Here is a 13,344-nt window from a genome sequence, read left to right as displayed (position 1 = left end):
TGGTCGCACCAAACGCATGCAATCGCATGCAAGTGGGACAGGCCCTTTAGGCATTTTCTGCCTGATTATCCACTGCTGTTGCCTCGCAGAACCTTGCAGCTCTCATTGTAGCAATGCACAGTAAGGAAAAGAGACAGAGAACCTAGTAACATGGTGCCAGGGCACAACCTCTCTTATAGTTAGGTATCGACTTCAGGAAGTGCGGTGGAGTACATGCCCCAAAAGCAGCAATAGTGGAAATGATTGAGAGCTTCAAGGTCCTTGGAGTAAATATTACCAACTATGTCAAGGACGAACCACATTGAAGCACCAGCCAACACATTAACGCCTCTAATTTCTCAGGAGACTGAGGGAAGTCGGCATGTCTCCAAGTGTCTGCTGCATACAGTGGAGCCTTGTCTTTTCTCTTCTCCACTTCCCAACTTCCAAACATATTAACATTTGCAGGTTAATATTCTCACTTATGTGCTGAACATGTCATAACTTACAGTATAGTATGGAGATTTCTTGGAGGAAGATTTAGTTTAGTTTAATGTAGAGATAAAGTGTAGTAACAGGCCCTTCGGCCCACCAAGTCTGCACTGACCAGTGATCCCCGCACATGAACACTATCCTACACACACTCAGGATGATTTACACATACACAAAGCCAATTAACCTACATACCTGGACGTCTTTGGAGTGTGGAGGGAAACCGAAGATCTCGGTGAAAACCCAAGTGGTCACGGAACGTAGAAACTCCGTACAGACATCACCCGTAGCCGAGATCGAACCTGGGTCTCCGGTGCTGCAAGTGCAGTAAGGCAGCAACTCAACTGCTGCACCACCCTGGTATCATGATGCATTATCGTTTTTGTTACTGAACCATTCCAGACTGGCAGTAAAAATGTCAGCTAAGGCAACAAGTCCAGGTTCAAGTTCCATCCCAGAGATGCAAGAAGAATTATTCAAACTAACACTTTGGTTCAAGTTCCATCCCAGAGATGCAAGAAGAATTATTCAAACTAACACTTCAGTGGGGTGCTGAGGAACACCTGCTGAACTGGTGATTTTGGGCCAGATATGAAACTGAGGCTGCTATTCATTACTTAGGCGGGGACAAAGGTAGCACTCCACTATTTCAAAGCATAATAACCAATACTTTGGCCTCAATCAATGTTTCTAAAAAGAGATGATGGCATTATTAACACATGAGAGCTTGCTCTGTGCAAAGTGACTGTTACATTCTCACCACTCAAAGGTCGGGCTGTGACAATCGCCAACAATAAAGAATGATCAGATATCACTCCTTTTCACACATTTTCTTCACACGTTACACTGGAATATAATAGATTTTTCAGTGATCCAGGAGTATTCAAGAGTATGGGCCACAGGGCCCTGGAGACTAGAATTGGGAAATAAGTCACCAGTGAACTTAAAAGGAGCGTGGGAACAAAGATGTTCTGAGTTTTAAAGCACTGTAGAAAAAGGTACCCTGCAAATTTAAAGGGAACATGGGAGACAGAAACAGGAGAGCCAGATGGTCAAATCATTGTGATTTTTTATTCATTCCAACCCCAACCAGTGCACCCCCCCCCCCCCCCCCCCCCCCCCCCTACAAAAAACTGTGGTTATAAGAGCAGGCCAGGTTGTCTACATCATCTGCACATCAATGCAGACCACGTCATCAAGAAAGGTCAACAACGCCTATATTTCCTCAGACAGCTCAAAAAGTTCAGAGTCCATAAACACCTCCTGGTCCGTTTCTATCAATCAATCATTGAAAGCATCATCACCTCCTCAATCACAGTTTGGTACGGAAACACCGATAGTCACTCACTACACAGAATACAGCGCATTGTCTCCAAGGCCTCCAGGATCATCAACTCCCCCCTCCCCTCAATCCATTCCATTTATCTCCAACGTACCTCAAAACGGGCAAAAAAGATCATCTCGGACCACTCCCATCCAGCAAACCACCTTTTTCAGTCTCTCCCTTCAGGGAGGCGCCTCAGGTCACTTGCTACTAAAAGCACACGCTTTAAAAACAGTTTCTTCCCCTCAGCAATAAGAACTCTTAATTCCGTCCAATAATCAGACAATAATATGACTTTTGATGTATACAGTGTCTTGTCTATGGTCTTTGTCTGTTCTTTTTCCACTATGTATTGTTGGTGAGATTTGTGATTTGTGATGTGGTATGGATGCACTTTATTACTGTGATCTGTGTTATTAGTGGTATGTAACTAAAGCAGTGTACCATCATGTACCGAACCCAAATACCACCAACCCTGGTTGCGTGGCAAATAAAGATTCTATTCTATTCTATTCTATTCTATTCTAAACTGGATTTTATAACCACAGTAAATGCTTCATGTCTTGACACCCACCACCTCTTCACCAATTACAAAACATGAGTCAGAACCATGATTGTATAAGCTCCAATTGTCTGGATGATTGCAGCTCCAATGACATTCGTGATGCTCAAAACATGTTGGAGGACCTTACAGTGCATGATGACGAACAGAAATCTAGCATGACAAATTTAAAATGTAAGGAATTGAAGGACTACCGTTCCCTTTGTGTTATTGCTACATTGGGTTTGAGTCCTGTTGCCTGAAATGTTACATGAATATTTTAAGCAGTGCACTTAAGATTGCACGCAACAACAAAAATCCTGCAGCTGTGAGATATCTAAAGTTGATGGCAAGATCCTTACCAGCATTGATGTACAGAGGGATCTTGGGGTCCAAGGCAATAGCTCCCTGAAAGTGGCACACAAGTGGAGTTGTGAAGACATATTGTCATGCTTGCCTTCATCGGTCGAGGTATCGAGTGTAAGAGTTAGTAAGCCATGTTGCCAACCTGTAAAACTTTGGTTAGGTCTATTCGGAGTATTGTTCCAATTGCTCCATTACAGGAAATACATGGAGGCTTTGGAGCAGATGCAGAAGCGGTTTACCAGAATGCTTCTCATGGTGAGTTAGTAAAGCACAGAAGCAAGCCCTTTGATCCACAATGTCTGTAATTACTAGAATGCTGTTAGGATTATATGGGTATTAGCTATGAGAACAGGTTGGACAAACTTGGATTGTTTTCTCTGCAGTGTCGGAGGTTGAGGGGGGATGTGAGGGAAGTGTATACATTCAGCAGGCATAAATAGTGTAGATAGTCAGAACCTTTTTTCCCAGCATGGAAATGTCAAAGATTAGAGGGTATCATTTTACCCAAGAAAGCGAATGGTATGTTAGCTTTCATAGCAAAAGGATTTGAGTATAGGAGCAGGGAGGTTCTACTGCAGTTGTACAGGGTCTTGGTGAGACCACACCTGGAGTATTGCGTACAGTTTTGGTCTCCAAATCTGAGGAAGGACATTATTGCCATAGAGGGAGTGCAGAGAAGGTTCACCAGACTGATTCCTGGGATGTCAGGACTGTCTTATGAAGAAAGACTGGATAGACTTGGTTTATACTCTCTAGAATTTAGGAGATTGAGAGGGGATCTTATAGAAACTTACCAAATTCTTAAGGGGTTGGACAGGCTAGATGCAGGAAGATTGTTCCCGATGTTAGGGAAGTCCAGGACATGGGGTCACAGCTTAAGGATAAGGGGGAAATCCTTTAAAACCGAGATGAGAAGAACTTTTTTCACACAGAGAGTGGTGAATCTCTGGAACTCTCTGCCGCAGAGGGTAGTCGAGGCCAGTTCATTGGCTATATTTAAGAGGGACTTAGATGTGGCCCTTGTGGCTAAGGCAGGTACAGGATACTGAGTTGGATGATCAGCCATGATCATATTGAATGGCGGTGCAGGCTCGAAGGGCCGAATGGCCTACTCCTGCACCTAATTTCTATGTTTCTATGTTAAGGTCATTGGGGGAATGATAATGGAGATGTGTGGGGCATGCTATTTTGACACAGAGAATAGTGGGTGTCCATCCAGGGGTGATAGTGGAGGCAGATAGGATAGTTACGCTGAAAATCATTTCGATAGACTCATGGATATGCGGGGAATGAAGGGATATGGATCACACACAGCCAGAGAAGACTAAAGGGATCAGGTTCGGCACAGATATTGTGGACCAAAGGGCCTGCTTCTGTGCTTTACTAACTCACCATGAGAACATAGTTTGCTTTTCTATTCATTCACTCTTCATGTAACACTAAAGGAAGCCCACTCCCCTGAAATCACTGTCCCACCCACTCCCCTGACATCAGTCTGAAGAAGGGTCTCGACCCGAAACGTCACCCATTCCTTCTCTCCAGAGATGCTGCTTGTCCTGCTGAGTTACTCCAGAATCTTGTGTCTATCTTCGGTTTAAACCAGCATCTGCAGTTCTTTCCTACACACTAAAGATTTATCTGAGACACAAAAGGTTGAAAACACATACAACCCACTACTCATACAACAGGAAATGTATACCAAAACACCAAATCATGTTTTCTGTTTCAGTCCATAGCTAGTTATGCCTTCAATATTTATAGATACCAGCATTGGTTTTCAGCCAATAAGGTTGTCTTCAAATGATTAAATATGTATGACATTCCCTACTGTGATATAACGGGCCAACTGTGCTCAAAGAATCATGTGTTCTGTTATACTCCTGTAACTCAGACACAGGACTCTAGGTGTATTAAAACTGAATCTGTGCATCAATAGGGCATCAGCTGTTGAATCCACCAGAGTTCACCCCCACTAAATGCATGAAACAACATGTAATCCAAAGGTGGATTGTTGTTCAACTGTGACTTCCAACTGACAATGTAAATAATCTAAATAAAACTACAGCCACAAATATTGTTGCATCTTTTTCTCAACATCACAGTACAGTTTGGGAAAGAATTTATAAAACTTCCTACTTCTTCTCAATGTGTTACATAGAAAATAGGTGCAGGAGGAGCTATCCTTATCAATATCCCCTATCAATAACCCGTGCCTGCCTTCTCCCCATATCCCTTGACTCCATTAGCCCCTAGAGCTCTATCTATTGTTTTTCAAGACAACAGCATTCACTGTCAGAGGATTTGGGAATGGAACTGAACATTCTGCAAATATCACCACTTCTGACATATAACCATATAACCATATAACAATTACAGCACGGAAACAGGCCATCTCGACCCTTCTAGTCCGTGCCGAACACGTATTCTCCCCTAGTCCCATACACCTGAGTTCAGACAATAACCCTCCATTCCTTTCCCGTCCATATAACTATCCAATTTATTTTTAAATGATAAAAACGAACCTGCCTCCACCACCTTCACTGGAAGCTAATTCCACACAGCCACCACTCTCTCAGTAAAGAAGTTCCCCCTCATGTTACCCCTAAACTTCAGTCCCGTAATTCTCAAGTCATGTCCCCTTGTTTGAATCTTCCCTACTCTCAGTGGGAAAAGCTTATCCACGTCAACTCTGTCTATCCCTCTCATCATTTTAAAGACCTCTATCAAGTCCCCCCTTAACCTTCTGTGCTCCAAAGAATAAAGCCCTAACTTGTTCAATGTCGAGGAAGGGTTCGGCACGGACTAGAAGGACCGAGATGGCCTGTTTCCCTGCTGTAATTATTATATGGTTACATGGTTATAAGGGAAGGTTATTAATGAAACAGCAGAACATTATTTAGCCTGAAACCTTACTCTGAAGAACGCCATTGGTGAGGAATTCCAATTCCTGAAAACTGAACAAATGAAAATAAGTATTTACTCTAATATCTCATCTGCGGAATTCTAGTTCTACCTAACATTGGCTAGAACTCAATGTGAGCGCTCTTGACTCTGTCTGGAAACTGTGGGTTCATATCTAAAATCTTGGCCACCGCATAAATATTGTCGAGTATGCAATACATTGTGTTTTGTAACAAAGGATATGCAATCAAAACCCTCAATGACCTCAGAAAACAAATCCATGCAATTATTCCCAAGAAAAGCATGTGTCATCTCCTGTGTACTGCTACTGGTACACATTGACCAACACTTTATATTATCATAGACAGCTTGCTGAATGCTAATCACATACGACATTTCCTGCATTACAAGCGAAGGGAGACCGATAACCTGGTTGAGTGGCACTAGAACAACAATCCGGCTCGCAACATTAGCAAGATCAAGGAGCAAAGGTACACAAAATTGCTGGAGAAACTCAGCGGGTGCAGCAGCATCTATGGAGCGAAGGAAATGGGCGACGTTTCGGGCCGAAACCCTTCAGTCTGAAGAAGTGTTTCGGCCCGAAACGTCGCCCATTTCCTTCGCTCCATAGATGCTGCTGCACCCGCTGAGTTTCTCCAGCAATTTTGTGTACCTTCGATCTTGCAGCATCTGCAGTTCCTTCTTGAAAACAAGATCAAGGAGCAGTTTGGTGGCTTCAGTATGGGAATGTTGAGGGACAACAAGTGTTCTCATTTGTGATACAGCAACATACAGAATCAACAACTACAAGTTCCTTGATTGTACCCATCACTGATGATCTGTCCTGGCCACCAATGCCTCTATATCTGAGGACGTTGAGGAGATTCGACATGATACTGAATACACAATCATACTGACTGATTGGATCGTGGCCTGGTTTAGAAAACTCGAATGCTTAAGAATGAAAGAGGCTGCAGAAAGTGGAGGTCATTCTCCAGTACATTAAAGGGACTGACCCACCCACCATCGAAGAAATCCCCAGGATCCGCTGCCTCAATAAGACAGCTATTATCAGCAATGACTCACAGCACACTGACCATACTGGCTTCTCGTGCTACCATGAGGAAGAAGAGACAGGAGCCTGAGAACTGTTATCTCTGGGTTCAAGAACAGTTTCTTCCCATCACTGAAGAAACCTAACCACTCCCATGGACTTACACTGCGATGCTTGCTCCTCATACTTATCAAGGTCACACTATCATGGTTTAGTTAACTTGGAATTACTGCCAATTTATTACATATTTAGTTTGTGTTATTGTTGTGCCCAATGTCCCTGTAAAGCTGCAGCAAATAAGAATGTCATTGTTCTGGTTCATAACCAGTGCATTGGACAAATAAACCCTCCTGAGTTTTGTCTCGACTCTTGATGCATTTTAAAAGTCCTTCAGTGGCTGTAACACACGTTGGGATGTCCTGGGGGAAGAAATGTGTTTTATAAATGGAAGTTTTCTTTTTTAGAACGTACTAGTATTTAAATATGGAGTCCAATAGACCTGGCTGCATCTGAACTGAGCATCATTGAAGTGGTTACATGTGTGTAGACCACAGCTGTCAATTGCTTCCAACACTCTGCTGATGTTTGTGAGTGGGCCATAATACATACTTGACTTGGTTGGATTTCTCTGATTTCAAGATAATCTTTTGCAATATTTCACCTTCTCAAGTAAATACCCGAGTTGGAACTGTATAGGATACAAGATACAAGATACATTTATTCGTCACATGTGCCAGATGGCACAGTGAAAGAAATTCCCATACAGCCATACAATAAAAATAAACAGGACTCAACACACTATAGAATTTGACATAAAACATCCCCACACAGCAGAATCAAAGTTTCCCACTGTGTGGGAAGGCACCAAAGTCAGTCTCTTCCCCCATTATTCCCCATGGTCAGGGCCTCCCCGTGCCCTCCGCAGTTGCCACTACGGGCGGCCCGATGTCCAGGACCGCTCGCCGGGATGATACAAGTCCGACGTCGGGGCTGCGGGACGTCCTCAGCGGCGTGGACACAGAGTCGGCCCCCTCCTACCGGAGTCGGCGGCTTCCAAAGTCCGTAGGCCGCGCCGGGTGGAGACTGCTGCTGCAGACCCTCTGCAAGGCGCCCCAGGACTCCACGGTGGCAGTCAGCGCCGCCCGCGTTGGAAGCTCTCCGCACCAGAGCTCCACGATGTTGGAGCAGCGGCCCAACGCTCCGGAGCTCCAACCGGCGACCCAGGTAGGTATCGCCCACTCCGCGGTGACTCCAGCTCTGCGCCGCCGCTGTAGCAGCCCTGGTCCGGTTCCCGATCCCCGGCAGGAAAGGCCGCTCCGATCCAGCTGGTAGGCCGCGAGGTGGGGGGCGAGGACGCAACTCGGAGAAATAGTCACGTCCCCGCCAGGAAGAGACTTGGAAACAGTTTCCCCCCTTACCCTGCCCCCCTCCCCCACATAGAAAAGTTAAAGTTTCCCCCAACACAAGACTTTAGACTAACTAAAAATAATAAAAAAGATTGAAATAACAGACAACCACGGAACAAACAGGAACCACGATCACCATGATTAAAATCTCTGTAACTGACCTTCAATAACATTAAGTGTGCTTGTACAGGGAGGCTACGATGCCTCACTACTCTACAGGTAGAATTGTATTCATTTTTTTTGTATTCAATTTATTGTCATTAAATCATAAGAGACAATAAAATGGATTTTCCTTACAATCAAGTAACATAAAAAGAAATAATAAATTAATAAAACATATATTTTTTAAAAGCACAAACACAGAAGTCCACAACACACTATAACCCCACAGCGGCACCAAAGTTGAGGAAGGCACCATAGTCCAGCCAGCCTCCCCGCCGATCTTCCCAGATGTTCACCCGTGGTCGGGGCCTCCCGAGCACCCGTAGTTGCCGCCACGGGCGGCCCGATGCTCAGGCCCTCACGCCGGGACGATGGAACACCGACGCCGAACCCCGACGGAGAACATCCTCAGCGGCCCAGACCTCCCGATCAGCCGCCTCCCAGCCACCTCCGCGGCTCCCGAAGTCCACAGGCCGAGCCGGGCAGAGTCGCAGGACTCCGCGATGTAAGATTACAGCAGAATTTTCTGCGCATCATGAAATATGGAGAAAGATCCTAAAGCCATGGTCTGGCATGGTATGTCAAGATGAGAGTGCTGAAACACTGAACTGCACCCTACATGTTCTGCCTTGAGTTGTAATACTCAGACTTATAAATAACAACTTACTGACTGACATCCCACAATCAGAGGCAGCATGCAAACACAATGTTATAACTTGTTCCAGCTGCTACGGTCAGGCAAACGCCTCCGTTGCCATGCGGTGAGAACGGAGAGGTTGAGAAGGAGTTTCTTCCCAGAGGCCATTCGGACTGTAAACGCCTATCTCACCAGGGACTAACGCTACAGAACGTTTTTCCTTCCATTATTTATTATGTAAAAGAATATGTGTGTTATGATTGTGTTTATAATTTGTTTGGTGTTTTGTTGTTTGGCTTTTGCACAAAAGTCCGCGAGCATTGCCACTTTCATTTCACTGCACATCTCGTATGTGTATGTGACAAATAAACTTGACTTGACTTGACTTGACTACTAAGTGGACCTCTCATAAGCTAAGTCCCAATCTCCCAACCTACCTCATGCAGCCCTTCCATTTTATTTTTAGCTGCACTTTCTCTGCATTCGCAACACTGTAACACTACATTCTGCACGATATTTGTTTCCCTTTGCACTACCTGTTGTATGTGCGTATAGATAGATTGTACTCATGTACACAGTGGCTTGAGCCGACAGCACACAAACAACGATTCTCACTCTATCTCAGTACACGTGATAATAATACACCAATATCACATCAATGCCAGCATTGAGTATTCTCCCACTAATACTTCATCTACTCAGCCCATTTCATACCTGAACTATCTCCAGTAATACCCCTTTCCCTGGTGGGCTCAGTTCATGTTTGTCCCATTTCTGAAATGAACACATTTCTTTTGAACTTACACTGACATCTCGATCAATGTTGGGACTTGAAATCCTTGAATATCACTATTCTTTAGTTCTTGTACATCCATATAAATTCCCTGTAAAGCATGTGCATAGTTTGTGTGTGTGTGTGTGTGTGTGTGTGTGTGTGTGTGTGTGTGTGTGTGTGTGTGTGTGTGTGTGTGTGTGTGTGTGTGTGTGTGTGTGTGTGTGTGTGTGTGTGTGTGTGTGTGTGTGTGTGTGTGGGGGGGGTGGGGGGGGGGGGGGGTGGGGGGGGGGGGGTGTATTGCTGGGAGAGAGGGCTAGAGAATTGCATGAGAAAGCTATCTCCAATAACTAGAACATTGGCCCTCGTCTTGTTGAGGTGTACCTCATGCAACTGAATCTATATAAACAATCACACGCATCTGTAGACCTGCATTAAATTAGTTTATGTTTCAATTTCTACTCTTGCACTGAGTGCAGAAAGTATTCCGTAGAATACTACTGAAGGTGTGACTTTCTTTCCCATTCCTGTCTCCTGAAGATGTGACAGTAGGAATATAATTCCTGCTCTATCCACATCCATGGTACCACTTCATTAAAATATGTTGGATGCATCCATTCTCACAGAATATTTGCTGTACCCAGTCACCAGGGAAACACAACTTCACGTGGAGCTCAGGATGAAGAGTTACAGAAGTATTTGTCGTCTCCCCTAACTATAAAATCTCCTATGGCAACAGCATTTGTACCCGGGCCGTTCCCACTAGTTCAGGTCCTTGTACTTTACTGGCATGATCTTGGACTGTATTACTTGATGTTCATGTCTACCCCTCTAAACGTTAATGCTGCACAACAGTAGAAGAGGAGCACACTCCCTGAGGATTCCTCACTCCCTGCCCTTTTGAAAGAGCACCCGCATGTTGTCCTGAACTTGTTTTTGGCTTGATGTAAGATCCAGGAAATCCTCAGCTTGCCATAATGATGCACATAAAATACCCCCCGTGCTGCTCAAATTGGGAAATTCCTAGATCACCTAAAGCCGCTACCTGTACATATTACACATCCTAAACTTTACACGTTCCAAGGACTTTGGCAGCCGGCCTCATCAACGCGTCCATATTCTTATATTACTTCTGTGTTCCCTTTTTGATTCATTATTTGTAAACTCTAATTGCATTACAGACATTGTATTATTGCTTTTATCTTGCCAATTTTCAAGTGCAATTATTCAATCAGCTATGTTTAATTGTTTTAAACTAGTTAATAACCATACTTAAATTACTAATTATAATTACACATTTCTTGCTGTAAGTAGTAATTTGACTGAGCTCCTTTCCTGGTTCATTTAATTCAATTGTTATTGTGTTCTTAATTTAATTCCATGTTTTTATATTTATTTTTAATTCCGAGCAACAATTCTTTCCCCCTCTTCAATGAATTTTCATGCATATCAAACCCAAGATCTCCACAATCTGCACTCTGTGAGTCAGTAAAAATGTCTTAGAAATAAAGTCCTTCAAGGTACATCCAAAGTGTCCAAATACTCCACCACCTTCTGCTGCCTGTAATTACCTCCTTACCAAGAAACCTATCAAGCTGCCCACCTAAGTCTGAAGAAGGGTCTCAATCCGAAACGCCACCCATTCCTTCTCTCCAGACATGCTGCTTGTCCCGCTGAGGTACTCTGACATTTTGTATCCACCTTCCAAACCTTCACTCTGTTAAAGCAACATTGCATGGAATCTGATCTCTGTCAATTCTCTGGATTAATGCATTCTACAATGTTGTTCCCATTTTATCTTTCTTTCTACATTGTTTTTTTTTAAGTTATGGGTCTGTCCCACTTAGGCGACTTTTTAGGCAACTGCAGGAGACTCTGCAGTCGCCACATGTTTGCGGGTGGTTGTCGGGGAGTCGCCTTCATGGTCGTGAGGAGTTCCCGCATTCTGGGAACTAGTCGTGGCCTCATTATGGTCGCCGTGAATTGTTCACGTTGAAGAATTAGCGGCTACTAGAATGAAGCCGGCATGGGGAGTGGCGAGAATTCTCGAGCCGTAGGTGGGTCACCAGGAGGTCCTAGTGGGTTGCCAGGAGGTCAAAGGTTCTCAGAGGTTCTCGTAGGCTGTAGCTGGCGCTGACCGGTGAATTTCATTGGCTCATTGGGAAAAAAAACATAAGCAGTAGTTTTCAGAACCAAGGCTAAACGAACGGTAATGCTAAATGTTCGCCAAGCTTCACAGCCATGTATCTCCGGCTTCTTAAATGTTGTCTCCACTCCTTCTCCCTCCTTCTACCCCCCCTTCTCCCCCCCTCTTTTAAAGGACTTACCGTACACTGTGCTTTAGCCGTCTTAATTACAGCGCCAACCTTCCTGTTCATCGCGGTGTGTGTCTGTATCACTTTGGCTTTGCACCGTGTGAATTTCATTTAGATAGTGCTCCCCCCCGCTTGCCCTGACCCCCGTCTGCATAACGGGCTGGTGAAGGAAAGTGTGTGTGTGTGTGTGTGTGTGTGTGTGTGTGTGTGTGTGTGTGTGTGTGTGTGTGTGTGAGTGTGTGTGTGTGTGTGTGTGTGTGTGTGTGTGTGTGTGTGTGTGTGTGTGTGTGTGTGTGTGTGTGTGTGTGTGTGTGTGTGTGTGTGTGTGTGTGTGTGTGTGTGTGTGTGTGTGTGTGTGTGTGTGTGTGTGTGTGTGTGTGTGGTGTGTGTGTGAGTGTGTGTGTGTGTGTGTGTGTGTGTGTGTGTGTGTGTGTGTGTGTGTGTGTGTGTGTGTGTGTGTGTGTGTGTGTGTGTGTGTGTGTGTGTGTGTGTGTGTGTGTGCGTGCGTGTGTGTGTGTGTGTGTGTGTGTGTGTGTGTGTGTGTTCCACTCTGACAGCTGCCGTTCCAGTTGCTGGTTTTTCAGGCGACTGCCGGCAACTTGACAACTTAATTATTTCATATTAAGCCATTTTAATAGTGAAAATAGAGGGAAAGACCCAATACCTTAGTTTAACAGCTGAGGCCAACATTGGACTCAGGCAGGGATGGATGACATTAATGAAAAAGAAACAACAAATGCTGCCAATTGTAATTTTTCGTCGCTCAATATTGTGGAGCAAATGAGATTTGTATATGTGGTAAAGCACGACTTGTACATTAAGGGGCCGGTAATCGTTGCTCTTAATGAGGAGCTCCTGGTTCCAAAAGGAAGCCTGAAGTATCGTGTCAGTGTAATCCAACACCGACTTAGTCTCCTGGTCTTTGCTGAAGGAAAAGTCAACATCAGCAATTTCTCTAGTGCTATAGGAGCAACAAACTGTGTGATAAAGATGCCTCCAACACATGGGAAGATCTGGAGGCTGGAAGCTGAGTGTGATAGTGACCTTGACCTCCAAAGACAGAGCAAATCAGGACCAAGAGCTTGCTGGATTGTATCCAATAGTGGACCACAACTCTCCCTCATCTGAAATACAGAACCTTGGCCACTGTCGCCCTGAAAAAATATCAATTTTACAATGTAGAAAAATTGTTAAATCAATGTGATTTATTCTATTTTTGATCAAACACAAGCCACAGAAATAAAAGAGTGGGTAGCACACTACACTAATCCTGTTGCTTGGCATTTGGACCAAAACCATTGCCATATTCCTAAATTAAGGTTGTTGAAATCCTCAAATCAAACAGCAGTGACAATGAAAGTCCTCTAATTTCAAACCTAACAGGGAAACTGAAGT

At 44.3% G+C, this 13,344-nt stretch overlaps 1 protein-coding gene across 1 annotated transcript in view; it reads right to left on the bottom strand.

Moving 5' to 3' along the window:
• The window catches only part of rims2a (regulating synaptic membrane exocytosis 2a), a 684,525-nt gene that overhangs the window by 621,264 nt on the left and 49,917 nt on the right, over window positions 1–13,344 (bottom strand). The window lies entirely within an intron of this gene.

Source organism: Leucoraja erinacea, chromosome 4 (assembly GCF_028641065.1).
Source record: "Leucoraja erinacea ecotype New England chromosome 4, Leri_hhj_1, whole genome shotgun sequence".
NCBI lineage: Eukaryota > Metazoa > Chordata > Chondrichthyes > Rajiformes > Rajidae > Leucoraja > Leucoraja erinaceus.
Note: the sequence above shows the minus strand (reverse complement) of the source record. Positions and strands in the feature narration are given on the sequence as shown.